At 43.4% G+C, this 25,755-nt stretch overlaps 1 pseudogene; it reads left to right on the top strand.

Moving 5' to 3' along the window:
• Positions 1 to 10,075: 10,075 nt before the first annotated feature.
• On the top strand, positions 10,076 to 10,713 carry LOC117717101 (large ribosomal subunit protein eL18 pseudogene; annotated as a pseudogene).
• Positions 10,714 to 25,755: the final 15,042 nt, after the last annotated feature.

The raw sequence follows: 25,755 nt of genomic DNA on the forward strand, positions 1-25,755 counted from the left end.
TATATCAGGTGACCATTATGGTATGATAGAAGCAAAATTGCCAGAGTGCAGCAAAGGAAATGGATATTTTACAAGGTGATATCATGGTTTCCAAAAGAGAACACCAGTCCATCCCAGCACCTGAAAGATTCTTGGGGAAAGAAATGAGAATTGTCTGAGTAAGACCAGGATGGGCTAAGACAAAACACAGGTGCAGGAGGGGGTCTACTGACCAGTAGAGTACAAAAGGAAGAGAAGGCATTTGAGAATTTGGACTGAGGCTGGAAGAGAAACAGGAGAAGGAGATAGAGGGTTACTGAGGCTGTCTTAAAGATGTGGACCACTATGGTTTAAGCCATGTGCTGTATGGTCAATATCCACTCTCCACCTCCACATTAGAAACTGACCAGAACCAAGTGGTCCCCTGTAAGGAGCTAAACCAGGGCTGTGTCTTGCCCTTACCACACAGAAACCCTTTAGAGTTATTGAACCTTTCACCAGCAGGAAGCCACCCTCTTAAAATGGTCCAGTGAGCAGAGCCAATTAAAGTAACTATAAAGATGTGGGTTAGCCATGGGGAGACACAAGGGTCTGAAGGCAGTGAGACTGATAATATCCAAGCACCTTTAATATCACTGAGGCAGGCAGGGAGGGAGACACTGCCCAAAGCTGTAGTCAGTCCAACAGAAGCTGAGGGGCTGTCCTCCAGATTTGTATATTGATGTCATAATTCCTCAATACTATGTTTGAAGATAGAAAGTTTTCGATGGCAGTTAAATTGAGCTTGGGGCCCCAATTCAACCTGACTGGTAACCTTGAATGAAAAGAAAATCTGCACTGAGATACTAAGGTCTGTTCTCTCTCACTCTCCCTTCCTCCCTCTTTGTTCCTCGTCCTCTTGATTCTCTCTATGTATATCCCACAAACACAGGTAAAGCAGGAAGAGAAGCTCAGAGGAAACCAACCCTGCTGACACCTTAATTTCAGGGCTTGTAGAACTGTTCTCACAGTGATGTGAGAACAGTTCAGGCCCCACAACCTGCAGTGTTTTGTTACAGTAACACCAACAGACAAATACCAGAAAGAAGTACTCAGCCCTCACCCTTCTTTTTATGCTTTTTGGTTGATGCTCCCTATTGGCTAAACCCTAGAAGTCCCAGAGGGCATGTAAATGAGTGAATATAGTCCATAGGGGTCAGCTGCCAAGGCTCAGAGAAGGGTGAAGAAAGAGCAGAATAGGAAGGACAGACAGCATCTGTCTACCTGGAAGAGTCATGGAGGGGCAGCACAGAATCCTGACATCAGGCTCACAAGTTGACAGAGCATAGGATGTTATAATGAAACACACTGAAACACACCGGTTCCTTCCAGTCTGAGCCCGAGCACTGAGCAGATCCTGGATGGCAGCTCTGCACCCAATCTCACAGAACCCAGAGGAAGCAGGGCTCCTGGGAGCTCTAACCTGGGCAGTATCTTAGGTAAGGAGACACCAACATCCACTCCATACAGGGAATAACTAGGACCCACTGGAACCCCGAAATTCACTCCTGGCCCAGAGCACTGGTTCCTTCTGATCTGTGCCTGAGCACTGAGCAGATCTTGGGCCTCAGCTCTAACCCCAGTAGCAACACCCATCCCACACAGTTTTGACACAACCAAGATAATAGGAAAAAAAGGGCTCCAGTCAGAGACAGGGCAGGTAGTATTATGGAGCTCCAGATGAAAAAAGGCAAGCACAAGAACATAAGCATCAACAACCCAGGGTACTTGGCATCATCAGAACCCAGTTCTCCCACACTAGAAAGTCCTGAATTCCCCATATCACCAGGAAAGCAATATTCAGATTTGAAATCACTTCTAATGATGAAGATAGAGGACTTTAAGAAGGATATAAATAACACTCTCAAAGAATTTGAGAACACAGGTAATCAGGTAGAAGCCCTTAAAGAGGAAACACAAAAATTCCTTAAAGAAATACAAGAAAACACAACCAAACAGGAGAAGGAATTGAACAAAACCATCCAGGACATAAAAATGGAAGTAGAAACAGTCAAGAAATCACAAAGGGAGACTACCCTGGAGATAGAAAATCTAGGAAAGAAATCAGGAGTCATAGATCCAAGCATCACCTACAGAATACAAGAGATAGAAGAAAGAATCTCAGGTGCAGAAGATACCATAGAAAATATTGACACAACTGTCAAAGGAAATGCAAAATGCAAAAAGTTCTTAACACAAAACATCCAGGTAATCCAGGACACAATGTGAAGACCAAATTAAGGATAATAGGAATAGAAGAGAGTGAAGATTCCCAACTTAAAGGGCCAATAAATATCTTCAACAAAATTATAGAAGAAAACTTTCCTAACCTAAAGAACAAGATGCCCATAAACATTCAAGAAGCCTACAGGATGCCAAATAGACTAGACCAGAAATGAAATACCTCCCATCACATAATAATCAAAACACCAAGTGCACAAAACAAAGAAAGAATATTAAATGCAGTAAGGGAAAAAGGCCAGGTAACATATAATGGTAGACCTATCAGAATTACACCAGACTTCTCACCAGAGACTATAAAAGCCAGAAGATCCTGGACAGATGTCATACAGACCCTAAGAGAACACAAATGGCAGCCTAGGCTACTATACCCAACAAAACTCTCAATTACCATAGATGGAGAAACCAAGATATTCCATGACAAAACCAGATTTACACAGTATCTTTTTACAAGCCCAGCATTACAAAGGATAATAGCAGGAAAGCTCCAATACAAGGAGGGAAATTATACCCTAGAAAGAGCAAGAAAGTAATCCTCCCCCAACAAATCCAAAAGAAGATAGCCACACAAACAATGCCACTGCTAATAACAAAAATATCAGGAAGCAAGAATTTCCTCTCCTTTGTGTGGAGCCGACAGAAGGCGGCTATCATCCTTGTAGCCATCTTGAGCCATATACCCTGAAAAGAGACTTGATTACATTAGCCTACAACAGCTGAGAACACTCTGATAACATTTTGCTTTAGGTACTCAGGATTTTCCCTTGGGTGTGTGAGACTTAAGGGCGTGACTTAGAGATCAGATTTAGAGACAAGGCCTAAAGGCGTGACTTAGAGGCATGGCTTAGAAGTGAGACACATAAAAGGCAAGAGGCAGACAGAAGAGTACAGTACAACTTGGAACTAGGAATTAGGTTAGAGAGTACAATTTTGAGTACAACTTGGAGTAGGAATTAGGCGTTGAGGAAGAAGACACTTGAACTAGAGAACTCAGAAGAAGAGTTATTAGACATTAGGAACTTAGCACTTGGAGAAAGAACTTAGAACTTGGAGGCACTAGGGACTAGGAACTAGGGACTAGGAACTCAAGACTTGGGACTTGAAGAGAAGAAGAGAGACTGAAGAACAAACGGGATTGAATCACACTCTGTCTGGTCTCCATTCCTCGAATCTGTCCACTCTCTCTCTCTTGCTGAACCCCGACCCACAGACCTGAGCAGCTTGGGGCAGTGCGAGCTCTAACAGTTTAACCCCCAAGGCTTTTGGCAGTGTGGGTTCAAACATTGACAGAATGGTCTGCAACATTTTGGACCCCCAACGTGGGCTAGAGTGGCTCTCAACATTTTTGGTGCCCAATGTGGGGCTGCAAGAACAAGAGACTCAGTGAGGGACATTACTGGAAGAAGGATCTGCCGAAAATTCAGAAGTGAAACAAGAAGGTGATCCCTGTGGGAATCTGCATGTCAAGAAAGGTAAGTTATCTTAATGAAAATGGGGCAAGAATTAAGTCAGCCTGAACTCAACTCTCTGTTTTTATTTTGTTGTTTGACGATTTGTCAGAGTCAGATTGTGCTGACCTAGAGGAAAAGGCAGCCGAACATTACAACCCTGAATGTTCAGAACAACTCTGAATGTTCAGAACTCTTCCAGAAGACCCCCTCCCTATGTGCCTCTGCCTCCAAATGCTCCTGCAATGGAGATGGTGGTTATAGATCCCAGATGGGAGTTACAGGAAAAAATATCTGTTCTTAAACAACAAATAGAGTTAGAAAAAGAGTATCAGGACTTAATCAGCTACAAAAATTAAAGAGAGGGAAGATGTCTCAAGAGGTAAACTGTGAAAATCCCTTGGCTCCTTGCGTTCCTCAACCAGGAGTCCAAAGACAGCCCCTATCATCTAGCTTAAGATTAGCCACAGATCATCCAGAGAAGGGAGATGCAGAGACAATCAAAGGGTTGCTTGGAGACATCACACAGGATTTATTTTTCAAATTATTAAGGAATTAAAAAATGCAGTATCACAATATGGTGCCACTGCTCCCTTTACTCTTGCAATTTTAGAGTCTGTCACAGAGGAGTGGCTGACTCCTAGTGATTGGAATACGTTAGTGAGAGCAGTTCTTAGTGGTGGTGACTATCTTATTTGGAAATCGGAGTATCATGAGAATTGCAAAGAAACAGCTAGGAGAAACATTCAGGCAGGCAATGATTGGTCCTTTGATGCTTTAGTAGGAGAAGGGCAATTTGCTTCTAGTGATAACCAGATGCAATATGACCCAGGCTTATTTGCTCATATTCAAAATGCAGCCCTGAAGGCGTAAACTCCCAGCAAAAGGGGACCCTGGCACATCTTTAACAGCAGTCAGACAAGGACCTGATGAACGATTTTCTGATTTTGTTTATCGATTAATGACAACAACAGGGAGGATTTTTGGTAATGCAGAGGCAGGAGTAGATTATGTGAAACAACTTGCATATGAAAATGCCAATCCTGCCTGCAAAGCAGCCATTAGACCCTACAGGAAAAAGACAGACCTTATGGGGTATATCAGACTCTGTTCTGACATAGGTCCTTCCTACCAACAGGGCTTAACTATGGCGGCTGCCATGCAAGGACAATCAGTAAGAGATTTTTTGGCTAGTAGAAACCAAAAGGCCTGTTTTACATGTAGCAAGCCTCAACACTTTGCAAGAGATTGTGAGGCTGAAAATAAGTTAACCCAGAGACATCCCAGAAAACTGCCTGGGCTCTGCCCACTTTGCAAACATGGAAGGCATTGGGCTAGTGAATGTAGGTCCAAAAGAGATGCACAAGGAAACACCCTTTCCCATAATCAGGGAAACAGGAACAGGGACCAGCTCCAGGCCCCGAACCAACACAAGCCAAAACAGGCTTGTGGAGCAGTCAGTTTTATACCAGCAAACACCAATCCCTTTCTGAACTCAGTCGAGCAACACCAGGAAGCACAGGACTAGACCTCAGTTCTGCCACCCACATAGTGTTAACCTCAGAAATAGGACCTGAGGCCTTACCCACCGAAGGGGCTTCATCAGATTCACAATCTAATTTGGATCAGGCCATAAAGGCTCATGAGTTACATCACCTTAATTCTGAAACTTTAAAAATTATGTTTAAAATTACCAGAGAGCAAGCTAGACAAATTGTTAAACAATGTCAATCATTTTACCAGTTCCTCATTTGGGCATAAATCCAAAGGGACTGATACCAAACAGTATCTGGCAAATGGATGTTACTCATTATAATAAATTTGGCAATCAAAAATATATACATGTATGTGTAGATACATACAATGGTTTCATTTATGTGACATTACAATCTGGAGAAACAAGCAAGCATATGATCACTCATATGCTTGCTGTAATTGCTATATTGGGTGTGCCTAAACAGATAAAGACTGACAATGGCCCAGGGTATACAATCTCCAGTTTCCACCAATTCTGTAAAAAATTGGGAATACTACATAAAATGGGTATTCCATATAATTTACAGGACCAAGGTATGGTAGAAAGGGCACATCAAATCATTAAATGTCAATTTGAAAAAAATTAAAAAGGAAGAATAGTACCCTACCAAGGGATCCCCCAGAAATATCCTTCATCACACACTCTTTATTTTAAATTTTTTAACTTTGGATTCTGAAGGAAAATCCACTGCAGATAGATTCTGGCATCCTGATACCAAAAAGAATTTTGCAACAGTCCTCTGGAAAGACCCATTAACTGGAACCTGGAATGGGCCAGATCCAGTGCTTTTCTGGGGAAGAGGTTCTGCCTGCATATATTCCCAAACTGCAGATGCCGCACGCTGGCTGCCAGAGAGACTGATTAAACAGATAGACAACAAAACCCCCTGAGAAGCATACTTTTTCTTTGCAGGAAACATGAAGATGCTTTTTAATTGCCTTCAAACTGGAACAGATCAACCAGCAAACCTGACTTGGGAAGTTCTCAATGTGGAAGGAGACATCACCACCCGTACCTCCAGGGTGGCTCTATTGGACTCTTGGTTCCCCAAATTATGATTTAGAGGGGAACATTGTTTAGACCCAGGAGAAAACTTACTACCACAGTTACTATAGTTAGTTTTTGAGTTTGAGATTGACTGAAGCAGGAACAAGGATTTCCTTACTTGCTTTGTTAAGATCAAAGCTATGATCAGTTCTGTATTTCTATAGATTTAGATTCTGCTATAACACATTTATAAACAGAATAGAATCTCTTGACATCAACGGGCTCAATTCTCCAATAAAAAAACCGAAGCTAACAGACTAGATACATAAACAGGACTCAGCATTTTGCTGCATACAGAAAACCCACCTCAGTGACAAAGACAGACACTACCTTAAAGTAAAAGGCTGGAAAACAATTTTTCAAGCAAATGGTCCTAAGAAACAAGCTGGAGTAGCCATTCTTAAACCTCCAGCCTGAGAACACAAAGGGAGGGACTCATAACTCCACCTGTATAGGTAGTTGAGGGTTGCCTTGTCAGCCATCAGTGGAAGTAAACAGCCTTGGTGCTTGAAAGTTTGGATTCTCTAGTGTTGGGGAATTTGAGAGCAAGGAGGTGGGAATGGGAGGATGGTGAGCACACCTTCAAAGAAATAGGAGGAGGGGTGATGGGATAAGAAGTTTTGGGGGGAATGGGAAAGGAGATAACAATGGAAGGTAAATAAATAAAATATCCAATTTAAAAAAACAGATAATGTGTCTGGCAATTGTAGTTGAGCAGTTGAGACTTTTTGTCAACTATTTATTATGGGGATTTTGTATAATCCTCAAGGACAAGGTATAGTGGAAGAGGCCCATGAAACTTTAAAAGGATTGGTGAGACATATTGTTGCTGAGATAAAGAATGATGCCAACCTGTGAGCTTGCTGAGTGCCCTGACAAGGGTGACTGGGGAACTGTATTGGACATATGTTCCTGACCCACCTTTGCTTGACTATATTCCAGATGGGACAAGCTGCCTTGCCTCAAGTTTTTAGACCTTGTGGGATAGAGAATTGAAAAGAGAAATTATGTCTCTTGTATTCTTCTTAAAGGTGACCAGCTATTAGAACTCAATCATGACTAGTCTAGAAATCAATCCAATATGGGAAATAACAGTCTACTTTTGGAAGACTGGATCTGGACTTTGTCAGGAACATATTTGGAAGCTAGCTGTAGCTCGCTATGATGTTAGGGTTGCAAAAGATAATGTTGGGACAGCATCTGGATTTCAAACAAGGGTTAGTTCGTGTTTTAAGGCTCTTTTAATTGTCAAGCTAAAATTGGTTTTGTCTCTTCTACAGCATTTATTGTAAGTTGCATTGACTGTATAATTTCCGATTATGTTAGTGTGTTGAAACCTGGCATGTCTGTTATGGGGTCTATCAACCAACTTTCATCTCACTGCCCTGAGTATTAGAAAACCTTGATTCTCTGAAAAAATCTTGAAAGTGCTGGAAGAAGTGAGTTAGGCTTTAAGCAGAAGCAAGAGGGTAGCAGGTTTGATTATTGCTGGTATAACAGCTTTAATTCCATTAATTGCTAGCACCACTGCTTCTGCCATAGCATTGTCACAAGGAGTTAAGACAACTATTTTTGTTAACTATCTAGCAAAAAATGTTACTAATGTATTGAGTATACAAAAGGATTTATATAGGTATCTGAAAAACAAATGATGCTCTATAACCCATTCAAATTATCTGAAGGAGGTTCAGGATTCAAGAGTTAGGAGCCATCCCAAGTGTCATGACAAATATCATTGGAGTAGTGCTACTTTAGAAATTTGCAATAATTGTCATTATAATTAGAAAAAAGTTTAAAGATACCTGTAGGGTATTTGGCATAATCCTAACACCTCTCTGGTTATTTTCACTTTGCATAGTGAGATTATGAATTTAAAGAGTGCTGCTCTGTTAACTTTTTATGCTGCAGATAATGCCAATAAAATTATCCATGGCCTGATCTTAGTATTTCCATTTTGGACAAACCTCAGGAATGGCATATACAGCTTGATCAGGCTAGCCCTTCTTGTCCTGGGAATACTTTTATTCCTACCCATTGTGTTAAAGCTTAATTTTAACAACACCAACATGTTGACAGCTGAAGTATATGGTTTAAACCTGAAAATGGACCCCCAGACAGAGTTATTAAATCCTGGCAAGCCAAGGATGAGTAAGATTCTGCACAGAGCCTTACCAACCTAAGACAGAAGTGCATTGCCTTTGATAATGCATATTCCATGGCGGGTAAGGATGGCATTCTTGTCAGAACGACCTAAACAGACTCAGTCTTGTTAACAAAAAAAAGGAGGAGAGGTGGAGAGCCTTTAGGGTTGCTTGGCAAGACGCTGACATGGGCCAAGGACAAAGAAAGGGGCTGCTTGCCAGGAATATGGTATTGGCCAAGGACAAGGAAGTAGGCTTCAAGCAGAAATATGACATTAGACTAGAACAAAGAAGTAATTTGAGGTAGGAATCTAAACTGTAGGCTACAACAAAGAAGTATTTTCAGGCAGGAATCTAAATATTAGGCTAGAACAAAGAAGTAATTCCAGACAGGATTCTAAATTTTAGGCTAGAACAAGAAAGTAGGCTTCTGACATGAAAATGACCTTGGGCTAGGATAAGGAAATAGGCTCAGATACTTTGGTCATCCTGATAAGCCTTTAAAAACAGTGATCACAGGAGTGTTCACGTAACTGGGTTTATTGCCTTGCTTGTTCTTTGACTATTTGTGTTTATTGTCTTGCTTGTTCCTTGACTATTTGCATCTATTGCATTGCTAGACCCTTCACCTAAAACTGACCTTAATCCATGCATGCAATCAAAATGGTATAAAAGCATAAAGGAAGAGGGGGTATAGGATAGGGTGTTCTAGGGGGGGGAAATGGGGAAAGGGGATGACATCTGTATTGTAAATAAATAAAATATCCAATAAATAAAGAAAAAAAGGAATCTTAGAGTTAGAGTTCAAGGTCATCCTTGGCCATATAGAGAGTTGTGGCCAGCATTTGCTACATAAGACCCTGTCTCAAAAATAAAAGATGTTAATAGGAAAAAATAAAAAGAACACACCAACAGTCAAACCAAGCCTGGGAAGAAAATAAAGTAACAGTTGTTGGTAGGATGGCAGATACCTTCCCCAACCTGCCAAGTTTTTTACTTTTTTAACAATATGCTTATATTGTTTTTAGGCTAAAAAGAGATGATCCCAAATCAGCCAATCCAACATTAGTAACAGCTTTGAATAGCTACAGAATAGAAGGGTAGGCATGAGGGTGGGTTGCTCCCTGGAAAATCTTAAGCACAACCCCCCTCCCCCAAAAGCCAAAACTCCAGTCCCACAAACCTAATGCCTGGATCCATGTAGATACTAACAATTGGATTGTCTTGTGGTTATGAAGGTTGAGAGATGCACCATCTCTGGTTTATATTATTTTTAATAATTTGATTTATTTTTTATTTTATATTCACTAGTGTTTTGCCTACATGTATGTCTGTGTGAGAGTATCAGGTCCCCTGGAACTGTGAGTCACCACAGGGGAGGGGAGCGGGGTGCTGGGAACTGAACCCAGGTCCTCTGGAAGAACAATCAGTGCTCCCAGATGCCTCCAGGGCCTCCTTCCCCTCTGGACTATATTTTACATGTGAGACCACACCCAGGGTACAGGTCAGTGAACGCAGTCTTGAAGAGCTAACATAGGTGACCCTCAAGCCTTAAGGCCAGGTTTCCCAAAGAAACATCTATAATATTTGCAGTCAGAAGTTACAGGCAAGAGATTAAGTGTTCATAGTAGGTCTTTCTGGACCTGCCTGAGCAAGAGGCGCCATCATGGGTGTTGATATTCGCCACAACAAGGACCGAAAGGTTCGGCACAAGGAGCCCAAGAGCTAGGATATCTACTTGCGTCTGCTAGTCAAGCTGTACAGATTTCTGGCCAGACGGATCAACTCCACCTTCAATCAGGTTGTGCTGAAGAAGTTGTTCATGAGCCGCACCAACCGGCCACCTCTGTCCCTGTCCCGGATGATCCGAAAGATGAAGCTTCCTGGCCTGGAGAACAAGACCGCTATGGTTGTGGGGACGGTCACGGATGATGTGCGGATTCTGGAAGTGCCCAAGCTGAAGGTGTGTGCACTGCGGGTGACTAGCCGGGCCCCAAGTCACATCCTCAAGGCTGGGTGTAAGATCTTCACCTTTGACCAGCTGGCTCTGGAGTCTCCCAAGGGCCGAGGCATTGTGCTCCTGTCTGGTCCTCGGAAGGGCCGAGAGGTGTACTGACATTTTGGCAAGGCCCCAGGAACCCCACACAGCCACACCAAACCCTATGTCCGTTCCAAGGGCCGGAAGTTCGAGCGTGCCAGAGGCCGAAGGGCCAGCCGAGGCTACAAAAACTAACTTTGGATATCCCTGTTAATAAAAAAGCTTTGGATCTTTAAAAAAAAAAAAAAAAAAAAAAAAAAAAAAAAAAAAAAAAAAAAAAAAAGAGTTCATAGTAAATGGTCTCAAAATCAAAAGCATAAAAAATAAATGCACAGAGAAGACATTTCTTCCAGAGTCCCAGAATCTTCCACCCATGGCTTCAGCTTTACCTATCCTCTGTTCTTGGGTTTTGAGTCCTATGGCTTTCCCCTCTACAGTGACTGTTTGCCTCAGCCCTTCTCCTTCATGGCTGGAGCCTTCACTCTAGGGATCAGGAATGTTGACAAATCTGCTCTGCTGTTGGCCTATCCCTGCTTACTCCACAACTTCCAACTCACTTCTTGAGTAGGAAGTGTCACTGGCTGTATCTATCCTCATAGGGACCCCAAGTATCCAGATCAGATATGTTCTGAAGACATGCCTGTCCTCATTACATGAATTGCACTGGGGACACACACTCATTGGCTCACAAACCTCCTAAAGATCCACTAAATGGTCCATTAATACAGGTCTACCTGTCTCACAAGGCCAACTAGAGACTCCACTAAGAATCAAGTCTAGGGGTTAGAACACATGGGCAGGCAAGTCTGACAAGCTGAAGTGGGGGAGGTAAGTCCCAACACAACTAGATTATAAAGACATCTGGGGAGACAGGCCAGAGAGACGCATGGGGTGATGTAAGCTCACAATAATGATTCCCAATGACTGGGTATAAATGGATTTTTTAATGTGGCTAGTTTTTCTCTAACCCCCACCTGCTACCAAATGAATGAGACTGTGACTATAAGATTTATTTAGTTAGCTTTCCCGAATAGTGGCTGGGCAGTTATTGATCTATTCTAATCCTGTAAACTTATCTGACCATCTCCCAGCCAAAACCCCCCAGATACTTGCATTGTAGCATTGGTCTGGCTTTAGGTGTTTTTCCATGATTTCTTTCCAGATCCCTTCTTTGTGGCAAATTCCCTCCTCTTCCTCCTCTTCCTCCTCCTCCTCCTCCTCCTCCTCCTCCTCCTCCTCCTCCTCCTCCTCCTCTTCTTCTTCCTCCTCTTTCTCCTCTTCCTCCTCCTCTTCCTCCTTCTCCTCTTCCTCCTCCTCTTTCTCCTCTTCCTCCTCCTCTTTCTCCTCTTCCTCCTCTTCCTCCTCTTCCTCCTCCTCTTCCTCCTCTTCCTCCTCCTCTTCCTCCTCCTCTTCCTCCTCCTCTTCCTCCTCCTCACCCTTCTCCTCTTCCTCCTCTTCCTCCTCCTCTTCCTCCTCCTCTTCCTCCTCTTCCTCCTCCTCTTCCTCCTCCTCACCCTTCTCCTCTTCCTCCTCTTCCTCCTCCTCTTCCTCCTCCTCACCCTTCTCCTCTTCCTCCTCTTCCTCCTTATCCTCCTTCTCCCTTTCCCCCCTCCCCTTCCCTTGTCTGGGAGAAGCTCAGCTGTATTCTCTCTTCTACCCAGCCATTTTAAAAAACTGGCTGACCAGTTTTATTGACAAGTCATAAAATAAACAGGGAACAATATTTATACAAACTTGAGAGGGAAGATTCTTAGAATAATCATTACAATGGCATGTCTGGATTGCAACCAGATATGGGGGCAGAGAGATCAGAATCTGAATTATACTAGGATAATCTTTGTACAGTACACAAAAACATTAGACCTACAATTGGGCATCTACTTCATAAGCCTGATGTGAGAGTCTCTGATGCACCACCTGTGTTATTGTTCCTGGACACCCTGAGACACTGTGACACTGTAAGACAGTACATCATATAGACGAGGAAACTGGAACACAGAGGCATCACATAGCTAACCTCAAAATGTACAAACTGTGCTGAACCTCTCTAAATTTCTGTTCTTTCTTCTTTCTGGAAAAAGAAGACTTCTTATATTTCCTTGATGAGAACTGGGTTATGTGCCTGTTCCTAAGTCAATTGCAGATGAGAAGAACGGGGCCCTTGAATGTTCTGATTCAATCTAGACCTTCAAGGGCTAGAAATGAGCTCGGCTGAGAAGAGAAAAGTGAAGCCTGAATAAAATCATTGAGAAGAAGGAAAACACCTGAGAAGGCCAGCCCTGGAGAAGCTCATAGCAAATGCCAACACATAGAGTCATTTTCTCTAAGTGCTCTACCAAAGGGCAAAGGCTGGGCGCAACAGAGTCAGAACTCAAAGCCAGCAAGAGAACAAGGTTGCTAAGGATAAACTGGACTAAACTGGACTTAGCTCACAGCTGTCTCCCTAGACAGATCCCTTGATGAAGAACCTTTTCCCCCAGGTGACTGGTTAGGTTGACAACCTAAGCACGGAGGTTATCATATGGCCTCCTGAGATAGAGGCCATACCCGATCCTCCCACGCACATCCTTCACTGTGGCGCCATATGTCCCCGTCAGCAGCGTCTAGCCAGCCTAATTTCCATACCACATCTGCTTTTTCTTTTTACCTCTTCTGTACAAAATGCTCCCGTAAGTATGACAGCTTTTCCTCTGTCCACATTTGATTTATGGCTGTAATTACAAACTCTTTTTCACACGACCTGTTTTCCCACAATGCTTTTGCAAGTCAGCAAGATGCCACCTAGCTTCTTCCCCAAACCTCTAGTACATGTCATACAAGGGACCCTTCTTGCCAGGTCAAAACGTGTCAGGTGAGGCCTGGCCTCCTCCTGCTTGCCTGGTATGAACCAGGATGGACAAGGGTTCAAAGATCTATTTCAACAGAGACCATGAAAGACTGGAATAAAGACTCCCTTCTCCAAAAGCCCACCTGGAATGATTCAGACACGCTTTCAACCAGGAGATTAGCTGCCAACCCAGCCCACCCTCCTCAGTGAAACCTTTTTCATACATTTCGGCAGGGACTCTCCATCCTTAAAATAGACCAACTTCACTTCTGTCCCTTTTGCTACCTTTTCTAAACTAACTAGGTTTAAACTAACTATGTCTCTGGGCTCATGGGGTTCCTCCCTTGAGCAAGTTACTTATCTCTCTGTGTTCTGTAAATGGGGCTAATGATGGCTCTGACTGCATGGCCTGTACAACAAATATCTGTTTTGCCCAGATCTGCAGGTTGACATCTGAGATGAGGGAGCAAGCACGGTTGGGTGTCATGATAGCTCTTTCCTGAGCTGCAGATATCTGGCCTTCCCTTGTATGCTCATGAGGGCAAGCTAAACCTCTGGCCTCTTCTTACATGGCACTAATCCCATTGGTGAGGGCTCCACCCTCACAAGCTACTCACTCCATATCCTCATCTCCTAAAACCTTCACAAGTGTGTTTGGGGGCTTAAATATAAATTTGAAAGAAAGATTCAGTTCTTTCCTGACTGCACACTGTGTGCTGTTTCCACCCAGAGTGTAGCAGCCCTCACAACCCAGGCTCCAGGTACCAGAAACAAGTTCAAGGTTCCCCATCAAGAAAGTGGGGGAAGAGGGGGAAACTGGAGGTAGATCTGAAGCTACAGCTCAAGCCTGTTCATTCCTCCTTCCTTGCACATTCATTTTGCCTGGATGATTTTATTTCTGAGGATTTTGGGGGTGTTGGGGTGCTCTGAGATACCAAAAGGAGGAACACCATTGAGACACAGTGCCATTGTTCCAGAAGTCTCCAATCATCTAGGCCTTCTCCAAGAAAGGAAGGTGGGAACTGAGGCTCTCACTACTGCCCAGTTGGTTACTCGTGCTATCTTGTTCTCTGCAGGGATCCTAAGAGTGAGAAGCTGGCCTCTGGGACACCACAGGAAAGCATGCTGGTGTTGTGGGTGCAGAGCCTAGGTGTGCTGCAGAGCCTAGGTGTGCTGGTGGTGCATGTCTCTGCTCTTCCCCTCCCCCATTCCTAGAGGGAGAAAGCCTTTCATCCAAGCTCAGGACCCTAACTGGCTGAGGGGAAAGGTGGGCCACCATTGCTTCTTAGATTTGGGGGTAAAGCCCAGCTATCAATGAAGTGTCATTGTCCTTGTTTGTTTTTGTGGGAGGTTGAAGCTAAGAAAGATAAGATAACTTCTGAGTTTTCTGATCTCATGAATATCTTAAGGTACTTTTCCCACCAGGACTTCCAGGCAGGATGAGCCAGCTCCCCTGAAGAGAGGGAGAGGGGAAGAGAGAAGATGGGTTGTGTGCCCTTGAGCCTTTGGAGATGAAGAAGTTGTACTCTTGGCCTGAAGAATATGTACTTCCCTGACATGCAGCACTGACCTTTTAAGAATTTAATTAATGAGGAAGACAAGCCAAGAAAAATGGAGACACTAGAGGCAGGAGGTCAGAGTAGGAGAGAGAAGCTGTGTCTAGTATGGATGGAATTAACAAAGCACCAGATATCAGGTCCAGGGAAGAAATTCCAGCTCTGACCATCTCCAGGGCAGCCACGGAGGAGATTGAAAGTAGCTCCTGACAGAATGTGTTACCCACAGGACCAGAGCCTGAGAAAGAGGAGACCCTGCTCACAGCAGAAGTCCAGCTGGTCAGGCAAGGGGGGATGTTGGGGGTGTCATATGGGAGTGCGGGCAGGACATATTGGGGATGGGTGATTCATGGAGTTGAGGTGTGTTTGTGGGTGTGGACTGGTTCAGGGAAAGGCAGAGGAAGACAGAGGCTCAGCCTCTGAGAGGCTGGCCTGTGTAAAGAACTCCTCTCTGTGTGGCACCATGCTCCATGACCATCCTGACTCCTGGAAGGTAAAAATGGATGGTCCAGATGTGCAGTCAGAGAAGGGGGCTGGGTTTTCCTAAGATCCTTAAGATCAAGGCCCCACACCAAGAGACCAGCACACCCACAAGGCAGCACAGGCCCAAACTGGGGTCACAAAGGCCTTCTCTATCCTCACAGAGAACCTAAGTCCATGGGTGCTGGGCAGGTCCTGGCATTCCATTCGTCTCCTTCCTTGCAAGCAAGAATGATGGCTCTTTAAGGCTTGTTTCGACTTCTGCTCTAGAATTCTGCACTGGGAATGCTTGGTGCCTTACCACCAGCTTGATGTGGAGTCTCAGGTTGGTTTCTACTTTTGTCTCCACAGCCACCCCACCTCCCCAGTGACACAGGGCAACCTTTTTTTCCTGTAACACCTCCCTAGCAGAGCTTCTGCCTCTCTAATGCTGACATCATCTAGACAAACACTGGCTGGGTTGACTCATGACCTTGACTCTGTGCTGGTCACCTCTGGCCTTCCCTCAGGAGTTCTCAGTCAAGCTGGGAGAGACAATAAAACCTCCTGGAGAAGAGGGCCAGAAAGCATGTCAGTGAAGGGAACTTATGGAGGAAGTCAGGAAATTTTTTTCATGGAGAAACATTTCATGGAGAATCAATAAAGTAGTTCCTAAGCTGAATTTTGGATGGTAAATAAGAATTTTTTAAAAGGGATAAGGCTCAGAATTCCTCTATAGAAGAGAGAGAATGTGCAGAACAGTATGATAAGAGACAGGCAGCTAAAAACCTTGTAGGAATGAAGACCACTCCCACAGGCCCCTCCTGTAGCTTCAGGACTGCTTCCTGACTCTAACACTGTAATCCAGCACCAATGAAATGTTTTTTTTTCAAAGACTTGTTGTAGTCATGGTGTCTCTTCACAGCAATAGAAACCCTAACTAAGACATTCTGCTTCCTCTACTGCTGTGCATCCTGGAACCTGCAAGAGACCAGGGTCAGGAGAAGATAGAACAGAATCTTCCAAATTTTCTACCTCAGGTTTGCTTCCTCTGACCAGTCCATAGATAGAGCTGCCATTGGCTGTCCTTTAAGACTAACCTCAGACCTTGCCTCTATCAAGAAGACTTTGGGCGTTGAAGCCAATCATGCTAAGGTCTCCCTTTCTCAGAGTCAGAAGCCTTCAGTGTATGTTCTAGAAGCTCCTCTGAGGGTGAATGTCAACAGCACTGTTCATAACACTCTGGGCACCTGGAAGGAGTTATGTCTTGCTACCTGAAGCTAGGTGGGCCATGAGATTAGCCCTGTGAGTGGGAATGATTAGCTTCTTCTGGGCAGATGCTTGGAAGTCCATCTACACAGTGATTCTAGATGAAAACAGGAGGATCAGCAGTTCAAGGTCAGCCTCAGCTATGTATCAAGCTCAAGATCAGCCTCATCTACATAGGACCCTGTCTCGAAATCACACAAACAAACAACAAATAAATAAATAAACTTTTAAAAAGTTAGTCCTGAACTTACTGAACCTTTCCTGACAGACTCACTATTTGCAAACATGTTGAATGTACCTCATTACCCAGCATAAGAGCTTAGTCACACACCACGTAGGGCTCACTAGGAGTGTCAGTCAGTGTCTCCGATCAGCAGCAAGAGAGATCCACTTCACACTTCCTCATCCAGGAAAAGATCCCACGTGAAAGTACCAACTACAGTTTCTACCGATAACATCACTTTTGAATCATTGTAGATTTGAAAACTCCTGGACTAACGAATGGCAAGCCAGGGACCATCTGCTTGCCTTTTTTCATGCACCGGTCCAAATAATGGCTACCTTTCTCTTTGTCACTCTAGGGCAGGCTAAAAAGCCAGCCGGTAATTATGAGAAAACAAAAGCAGCCCTTTGTTGTGTTAAACCACTGAGATTTCTCTAGCTATTTATTACTGTGGGTACCTAGACCTGTCCTGGCTGACCATGTGTGAGCAAACAGGCTGTTTCTTGGCCAGCTTGAGGTACAGAACAAGTCAACAGCTACTCCCAGTTTTCATTCAAATTTCTGAAGCCTCTGATCCTTGCTGTCAGTCTGGCAGGGGGTAGATGTTCACAGAGTCCTCCCTCCTAAGCATCTGCAGTTAACTACAGGGTTGCTGCCCTAGTTTCCTTTCGGCTATCATTAAAACATAAAACAAAATAAAACCACTTTGACCAGTAGAAAGTGTTGCTTGGGTCCTAGTCACTCCCAGATCACAATCCATAAGAGAGGCAGAAACTCAAGCAGCAGTAACTGAAGCTAAACCATAGCAGAACACTGCTTTCTGGCTCACTCTCTGGCTTGTTCATGCTCAGCGAGCTTTGGTAGCCATTTAGGGATGGCGCTGCCCACAGTGGGTTGAGCCATCCTACATCAGCTGGGCAATCACGACAATGCCCCACAAACACGTTCAGGGGCCAATCTGTTCTGAGCCGTTCCTTAGCTGAGGGTCCCTCTTCCCAATGACTCTTTTTTTGTAACAAATGGACAATAAAAATGAACCAGCACTGGGGCTAGAGAAATAGCTCAGTGGTTAAGAGCACTGGATGCTCTTCCAGGGGACCTGGGTTCATTTCCTAGCACCCACATAGCAGTTAACAGTCATTTGTAATTCTCTGGCCACAATGAGCACCGTATATACATGGTCACAGACATACATGCAGACAAACTCTCATATATAAAAGTGAATAAATCTTAAAATATTAACTGGAACATCTACTTAATCTGATCATTCCAATCTATCATCTTTCTTCTTCCTCAAGTACTGTTCTTCCTGTAGCCATCCTTGTAGAAACAAATACCTTCCCATCTCCCTTAATGACCAAGAATCTTCAGAGTGTATTATGTCACTCTAGAGCCCTAGGCTTTATAGCAGGAAGACGTGACCTGTCATAACTGCAGTTCTTGTTCACTAGCCAGCAGCTCAGAGACAGATCCTTCCCTGGGCAATTGGAAGAGGTCTTTGCTTTCATCTCCATTGTATTTCCAGGGATTTTTCTCCCAAAGATATCAGGTCTTCCCAGGTTTTGGGGTCTCAATCCTAGGACTTCCTAATACATTCTGGTTTGTTTTAGTTGTTTAAAATCTCATTGAGCAAATAAATGTTCGTTCTTTCTAAAAGGCCACACGCTCAGTATGAAAAGTTAAACTCCCTGCCTCTACTGCTACACAGAACAACCGTGAAACTCCTTTTGTCCAGGACAGTGGAAGATGCTGACACAGGGTGTGTGTCCTTAGAGCTGGATCTCAAAGCCTATGAGTATCAGTTACGACCTCGTCCACAATCGTGGTGGCTCTTACCTCACACTTGGACCTCTGAGCTTCTCACAGCTGTTGATACCTGCTCTAAAAGGCAGGTACAGGGCTTGCCTAGCATGCAGAAGGGCCTGTGTTGAACCCCCAGGACTACACAACCTGAACATTCTAGCTCATACCTGTAATCTTAGCACTGAACAAGAAGCAAAAGAATCAGGAACTCTCGTCTACATAATCAATTGGAGGCCATTTGGGGCTACACAAGAACATTTCTTTAAAGAATGAAATGCGTAACTATTTTTTTCTTTGTTGAAACCTGCTCTACCAACTTAAGGGGAAAATGGTAGCAGGTTCCTTTGTTGACATCCCAGGATAAGATTTAAAACCAGCTTTCTCCAGGCACCCCATATGTGAGTTTTGACATCTTGGACACATGGATGCCTCCCAGACCATCTTGAGGATCATGGAGAATCTGATGAGCCCTCAGGGTCAGGAGTGAACCACAGTTTCCAGAGCAGTTTTCCTGGTGAGTCAAAAGAAAATCTTCATGCAAGGACCACAACACTCTCCAGCCCTGGGCCCAGGCCCAGGTGGGCAAGGAGGAGGACAGGAAGGGAAAGCTGGAAGAATAAAGGTAACCTCCGTGCAAATGACAATGTCACTGTGTCAGAGGTGGCAGTGCAGAACAATCCCAGCTGTCTACACCTTGACCTTCTCACTGCAGAGTCCTGTCCCTGAGGGCTTGTCCTCACCCAACACTCCAACCTTACTTTACAACTCAGATTCCAGATAAGAAATCAGAAAATTAGAATTCGGGAAGCTAGCCCCTCTCTGCATGTTCAGTATAAAGGAATGCTTTGAATGACAACTTCAGGGTCCAGTAAGATGCCTCAGTGGGTAGAGGCATGGGTCATCAAATTTGATGTCCTGAGTTCCATCCTCATGTAGTGAAAGAAGAGACATGACAGTCTCACCCACCCCCCCACACACACATCACACCTCCTCACATATATACATATACACACATCATGCACTCACACAAACACACACATCATGTGTGTACACACAGACAGACAGACACATTCACACACACACATCACACACAAACACAAACACACACACATCATGCACATACACACATCATGGGACATACACATACACATGCACACATATATCCTGTACATATATACACACACATCATGTACACACACATCATGTACATATACACATGCACACACACACACACACACACACACAAATTAATAATTTTTTAAAAGAATACAATTTCTATGAAGAATTCTCTGTCATCTTTCGTGAGGAATACACTGTCCTCACATGGGTTGGGTGGAGACCAGGCTAGGGAGAACCTTCATGTCAGAGGCTGTCAAAGACACAAAGACATCTGTCCTTTGCCTGCAGGAACCTCAGGACCTCAGCCTGTGACTCAGCGATGAGTAGAGCAGTGTGTGTTGATGTCTCAGTGGAAGCAGACTGACTGCCTCATCCTTCCCTGGACGTGTGCACACACATGCTTTCCCACCCCCATGGAAGTAAGGCATCATTTCCCTGAGGGATTACAGTTTCTGAACACATTTGGGGTAGTCCTTCAGCCACAGGCTGTGTCTCAAAGATCTCAGGGCTGGGGTCTGGGTCTGTCACTGGCTGGAGTCATTTCTGAGTGGTTACAGTGCGGACTCTGGACTTCACTCCATCCCTGTGGGAGCCACCCTCCTTCCAGCATGTGCTCGGCTGCCATGGGGCCTCTGGGCTGTCTCCACATGTGATCCTCCTCTCTGGATGTGCTTAACAAGGCTGGCTGGGAGTGAGATGTGGGATTAAATTCCAGACTCTGAACAACGTCCTCCTGATTGGAAACCACGTGAAGCTGGCTCTTCGGTGGCACGTCTGGTGTTCTTCAGGCCACATAGCAGAGAGACAGAGTGTGACAGGGTCAAGCTGCCACCCAGAGGAACCAAGCAGGGGTTGCTTCCTCCATTCACAAAACTCACCCTGCCTCTACAACACCCCTTCTTCACATCCAGCACATGGGCACCTCCTCCCTGGCTAGGTCACCTTCTCTCCTGCCAGTCACATGGAGATTTGCATTGTTTGCTTTCCCCCTGGGCTGAGCTCCTTCAGGGAAAGCAGCCTGAATCTTGACCTTTCTGTACCCAGGACTTGGTGTTTTACAGAACAGTGCCTGTCTGTGCCTTGGGGCTGAGAGTCTAGACAACCATGTCGTATGACCACTGCTGACCGGGTCCCCTCTGCTCCCTGTACAGTTGAGGAGACAGAGAAGGTTTAACCTTAGTCTCCTACCTCTATGGAAGCCTGAACTCCCCTTGGCTTATGGAGAATAGGAACACTGCTTCCCTATTCTGGAGAAACTGAGGCAAGGAGCCTCTATTCTGACCAATGATGTGGGTCAGGCAGCATTCTGGAGCATAGACCCAAAAGCATTGGGACTGATTTCTGAGCTGTGTGTATGGCTACAGTGTGTGACTAACAGTGACTAGATGTCCCTGCAGTTGGCTGAGGGGACTGTGTGTGAGCAATCAAAGATGATTTTTTTTATCCAGGGACAGGGGCCTCAGAAACCACCTAGGACATTTGCTCAACAAGTGTCACTATGGCTAAGCTTTCACAGTGTGCATGTCCTCGTTTGGAACCTGTGTTATTTACTCAGCTATTCACACAGAACCCTTTCTATCTTGACAAACCTAGATTTCCATTACTGACACACACTGGTTTACCAACAGTGTCACAGTCACACCCAACTGTGTTTTTGAGGTGAAGGTGCCCTGTGGTGGACATTCAACTTATTTCACATTGAAAGCAGTGCTATGAGTGAAAACTGCTATGCATACATGTGATCATCGCCCTCACGTATGTGTGCACTTACAGTAGCATTGCTGAAGAGGAGGCACTGTGCTGGTGTTCCACGTTGTTTGCTCACTAGGAAGAAATCATGCCTTTGAAACTCCCCCTCTCCAGCAGCCTTTGAAAACACCAGTTCCTTTACGGTTCATCTGTGTTGGGTTCTGTGACCTGGCAAATATTTTTGAAAGAGTCCATTCATGGGCATGACAATACACGTGTTTAATCCCAGCACTTGGAAGGCAGAGGCAGATAGCCCTCTCTGAAATCCAAGCCAGCCAGGACTACAAAGTGAGACCTTGTCTTTAAAAAATAAAAAGTTTATCTATCCTTTATAAAAGAGTAACACTTCCTCTGCTGCTTTTAAAATGGCTTCACAGAAGACAGCGCCTGGGTGAGAGGAACTTTACCATATACTTCCTATCATGTGTGAGGCATGACACATGCATGCTCCCAGTTAGTCCTGTGTACAGGGTAGGAACAGAGTTCACATTCTCCAGATGAGCAAGTAAACATTCAGAGATCCTGGGTATGATGCTTAACCATTGTCAACTTGACTGGTTTTAGAACCACTTAGGAGACATATCTCTGCTTGTCTGTTTGAGGGTGCTTCCAGGGACATTTAACTGAGGAGGAAAGACCCACTTTAGACATGAATTGCATGACCAGGCTGGATAAAAGGGAGAAAGGATCAAGAAAGCCTGATGACTCTCCCAGCCCCCAACACCACAGGCATTCCCTGGGAACACACCAGCTAAGCAGAAAAGGGAAACAAGTATGCTAACTGAAGACCTTACCACTCCCTTCTCCCCTCCTAATCCAATCCCATAGTGCCTAGTGCTTCATAGAACACCAGCTGTAGCCTTCCTGATTTCTGGGTTTGCCTTTGTTGAGTGGGTGTTTTTTCCTTGGTTTCTGTTTCCTCTCTGGATTTTCAGAGAGTGTAGTGGCTGTATGTTGACTGTTTCACTGGCCTGCTCAGCTTGTGTGTTCACAGGGAATACCTGCTGGTGTTGAAGGCTGAGTTACTGAAACGAGTTGGGGGGAGAAGATAGATGGGACCAGAAAAGAGAGATCCCTCACCACATAATAACCAAAACACTAACTATACAGAATTCTAGATAGATGGGACCAGAGAAGAAAGATCCCTTACCACACAATAACCAAAACACTAACTATACAGAACAAAGACAGACTATTAAAAGATGCAAGAAAAAAAAAAAGGACCAAGTAACATATAAAGGTAGACCTATAAACCTATTGGAATTATACCTGACTTCTTGATGAAGACTCTAACTGATGCCTGAACAGATGTTCTAAAGACTCTAAGATACCACAGAAGTCAGCACAGACTACTATACCCAGAAAAACTTTCAATCATTATAGATGGAAAAAATAAAATATTCCATGTTAAAACAAATTTAAACAATATCTATGAATCCAGACCTACAAAAGGTGCTAGAAGGAAATCACTATCTAAAAGAAATTAACGCCAACCATGAAAACATAGGAAATCAATAATCTCATATAAGTAAAATCAAAAGAAGGTAAACACACACACACACACACACACACACACACACACACACACCAGTACCACCACCACCTACAACAACAACAACAACAAAATAACAGGAATCAACAATCATTGATAGCTCTGGTCTCAATTCCCTAATAAAAAGACACAGATCAAAAGAATGGATATGAAAACAAGATCTATTTTTCTGCTGCATCCAAAAAGCACACATTAACACCAATAGATAGATATTTCCTCAGGATAAAGAGTTGGAAAAAGATATTCCAAGCAAATGGATCTATGAAGCAAGCCAATATAGCCATTTTAATATCTAACAAGATAGACTTCAAACCAAAACTAATCAAAAGAGACAGGAAGATATTATGTTAGGGTTGGTCTTGTGCACTGTGTATTCAGATGCTGAGTTCTGTGCCCCAAGATCAGGTTGCAGTCTGGACATGGGCATTGTATTGACCAGTGTGCTGTAAAGAATGCTCCCTCAATAATCTCTGATTGGATAATAAAAGGCAAGAGCCTGTGACTTGGCAGGAGAGAGAGAGAGGAAGGGAGAACTTGAGATGAAGAAGAAAAAGGTAGGATAGACCATATGGATGGATCGTGGGCATGTGACCAAGAGAAAATCACACACATCGAGCAGAACAAACAATACAAGACTCAGTCTACCAGGAATACAGGGGTCTATGGTTGGGTTGTATGTTAGAATATCTCAGAACCTGCCCAGTTTAGGCTTACAGCTTGCCAATAAATTCTTATGTCCCTCTGTTATTTATTCAGGAGCACTATGGGCTAGAAAGGGGGCAGACCCTCCCCCCCCCCCATAAAATTACTTCTATAACAATATCTACTATGCAGAGGGAAAATTTCTCCAAGATGACATTTTAATTCTTGCTCTCTAAGCTCTCTAAGCAAGGACACCCAAGTTTCTAAAAGAAACACTACTACAGCTTAAGTCATGAATTGACCCTCACACACTGATGGTAGGAGGCTTCCATGCCCGCTCTCACCAGTGGACAGGTCATCCAGACAAAATTTAAACAGAGGAATACAAAAGCTAACAGACATTATAAACCAAATGGACCTAACAGATGTTTATAGAACATTTCCACCCAATCACACACACAAAAATACACCTTCTTCTCAGACTTCATAGAAATGTCTCCAAAATTGACTATATACTTGTGCACAAAGCAAATCTCACCAGATACAAAAAAATTAAAAAAAAATTCTTTGCATTCTATCAGGTCACCATGGATAAAGCTTGATATCATCAACAACAGAAACAGGAAGCTTACAAATTCATAGAAAGTAAACAATACTCTACTGCATGAAAAAATGGGTCAAGACAGAAATAATGAAAGAAATTAAAGAATTTCTAGAATGTAATGAAATTGAGTACACAACATTTCTAAACTTATGAGACAGAATGAAAATGTTGCTGAGAGGAAAGTTCATAGCACAAAGTGCCTGCATTAAAAACTAATGGAGAGAACTCATACTAGCAACTTATCAACACTCCTGAAAGCTGTAAAAAGAGAGAGAGAGAGAGAGAGAGAGAGAGAAGAAAGGAAGAAGAAACAAAACAAATACACACCCCTAAAAGTGGTAGGTGGCAGGAAATAATCAAAGTGAAGGCTGAAAAATAGAATAAATAAATAAAATAAATAAATAAATAAAAATAGAAGCAAAAAGAACAGAAAGAATCAATGAAACAAAGCCTTGCTTTTTAAAGAAAATCAACAAGACAGACAAACTCTTATCCAAACTAACTAAAAGGAGGAGAGAGGATATACAAAGCAATAAAACCAGAAACAAGAAGGGGGCATAACAACAGTCACTGAGGAAATCTAGAGAACTATAAGGACATATAAGGACATGCTTTAGAAACCCGTATTCCACCAAATTGGGGGAATTTAAAGAGATAGACAGTTTTCTCAATAGGTACCACTTACCAGAGTTAAAGCAGCAGATAAACAAATTAAATAGACCTGTAATCCCTAGTGAAATAGAAGCAGTCATTAAATCGCAAGATTTTACCAGACTTTCAAAGAGTTAATGCTAATATTCCTCCTCAAATTATTCCACAAAACAGAAACAGAAGGAACATTGCCTAGTTCTTTTTATGAGGCCATAGTTACCCTGAAACCTAAGCCACAGAAAGACACAACAAAGAAACAGGATTACAGACCAGTTGGCATTATAAATATGCAAAAATACTCAATAAGTACTTGCAAACAGAATCCAAGAATACATCAAAAAGATTATTCACTGTGCTCAAGTAGACTTCTTCTCAAAGATGCAGGGATGGTTAAATATACAAAGATCAATAAATGCAATACACCATATAAACAAACTGAAAGAAAAAAAACCACATGATCATCTCATTAGAAGCAGAAAGCCTTTGACAAACTCCAACATTTCTTCATGAGGAAAATCCTGGGGAGATTAGGGATATGTGGGAGATACCTCAACATAATTAAGTCATTTACAACAAACCAAAAGCCAACATTAAATTAAACAGAAAGAAAGTCAAAGCAATTCCACTAAAATTAGGGACAAGACAAGGTTGACCATTCTATCTATATCTGCTTAATATAGAATTTAAAGTCCTAGCTAGAGTAATAAGACAACTGAGGGAGATCAGGGGTATACAAATTGGAAAGGAAGAAGTCAAAGTATTGTTATTTGCAGATGATAGGATAGTATGAATAAGTTACTCTAAAAATTCCACCAGGGAACTATAGTAACA

The sequence above is a fragment of the Arvicanthis niloticus genome, chromosome 11 (assembly GCF_011762505.2).
Source record: "Arvicanthis niloticus isolate mArvNil1 chromosome 11, mArvNil1.pat.X, whole genome shotgun sequence".
Lineage (NCBI taxonomy): Eukaryota > Metazoa > Chordata > Mammalia > Rodentia > Muridae > Arvicanthis > Arvicanthis niloticus.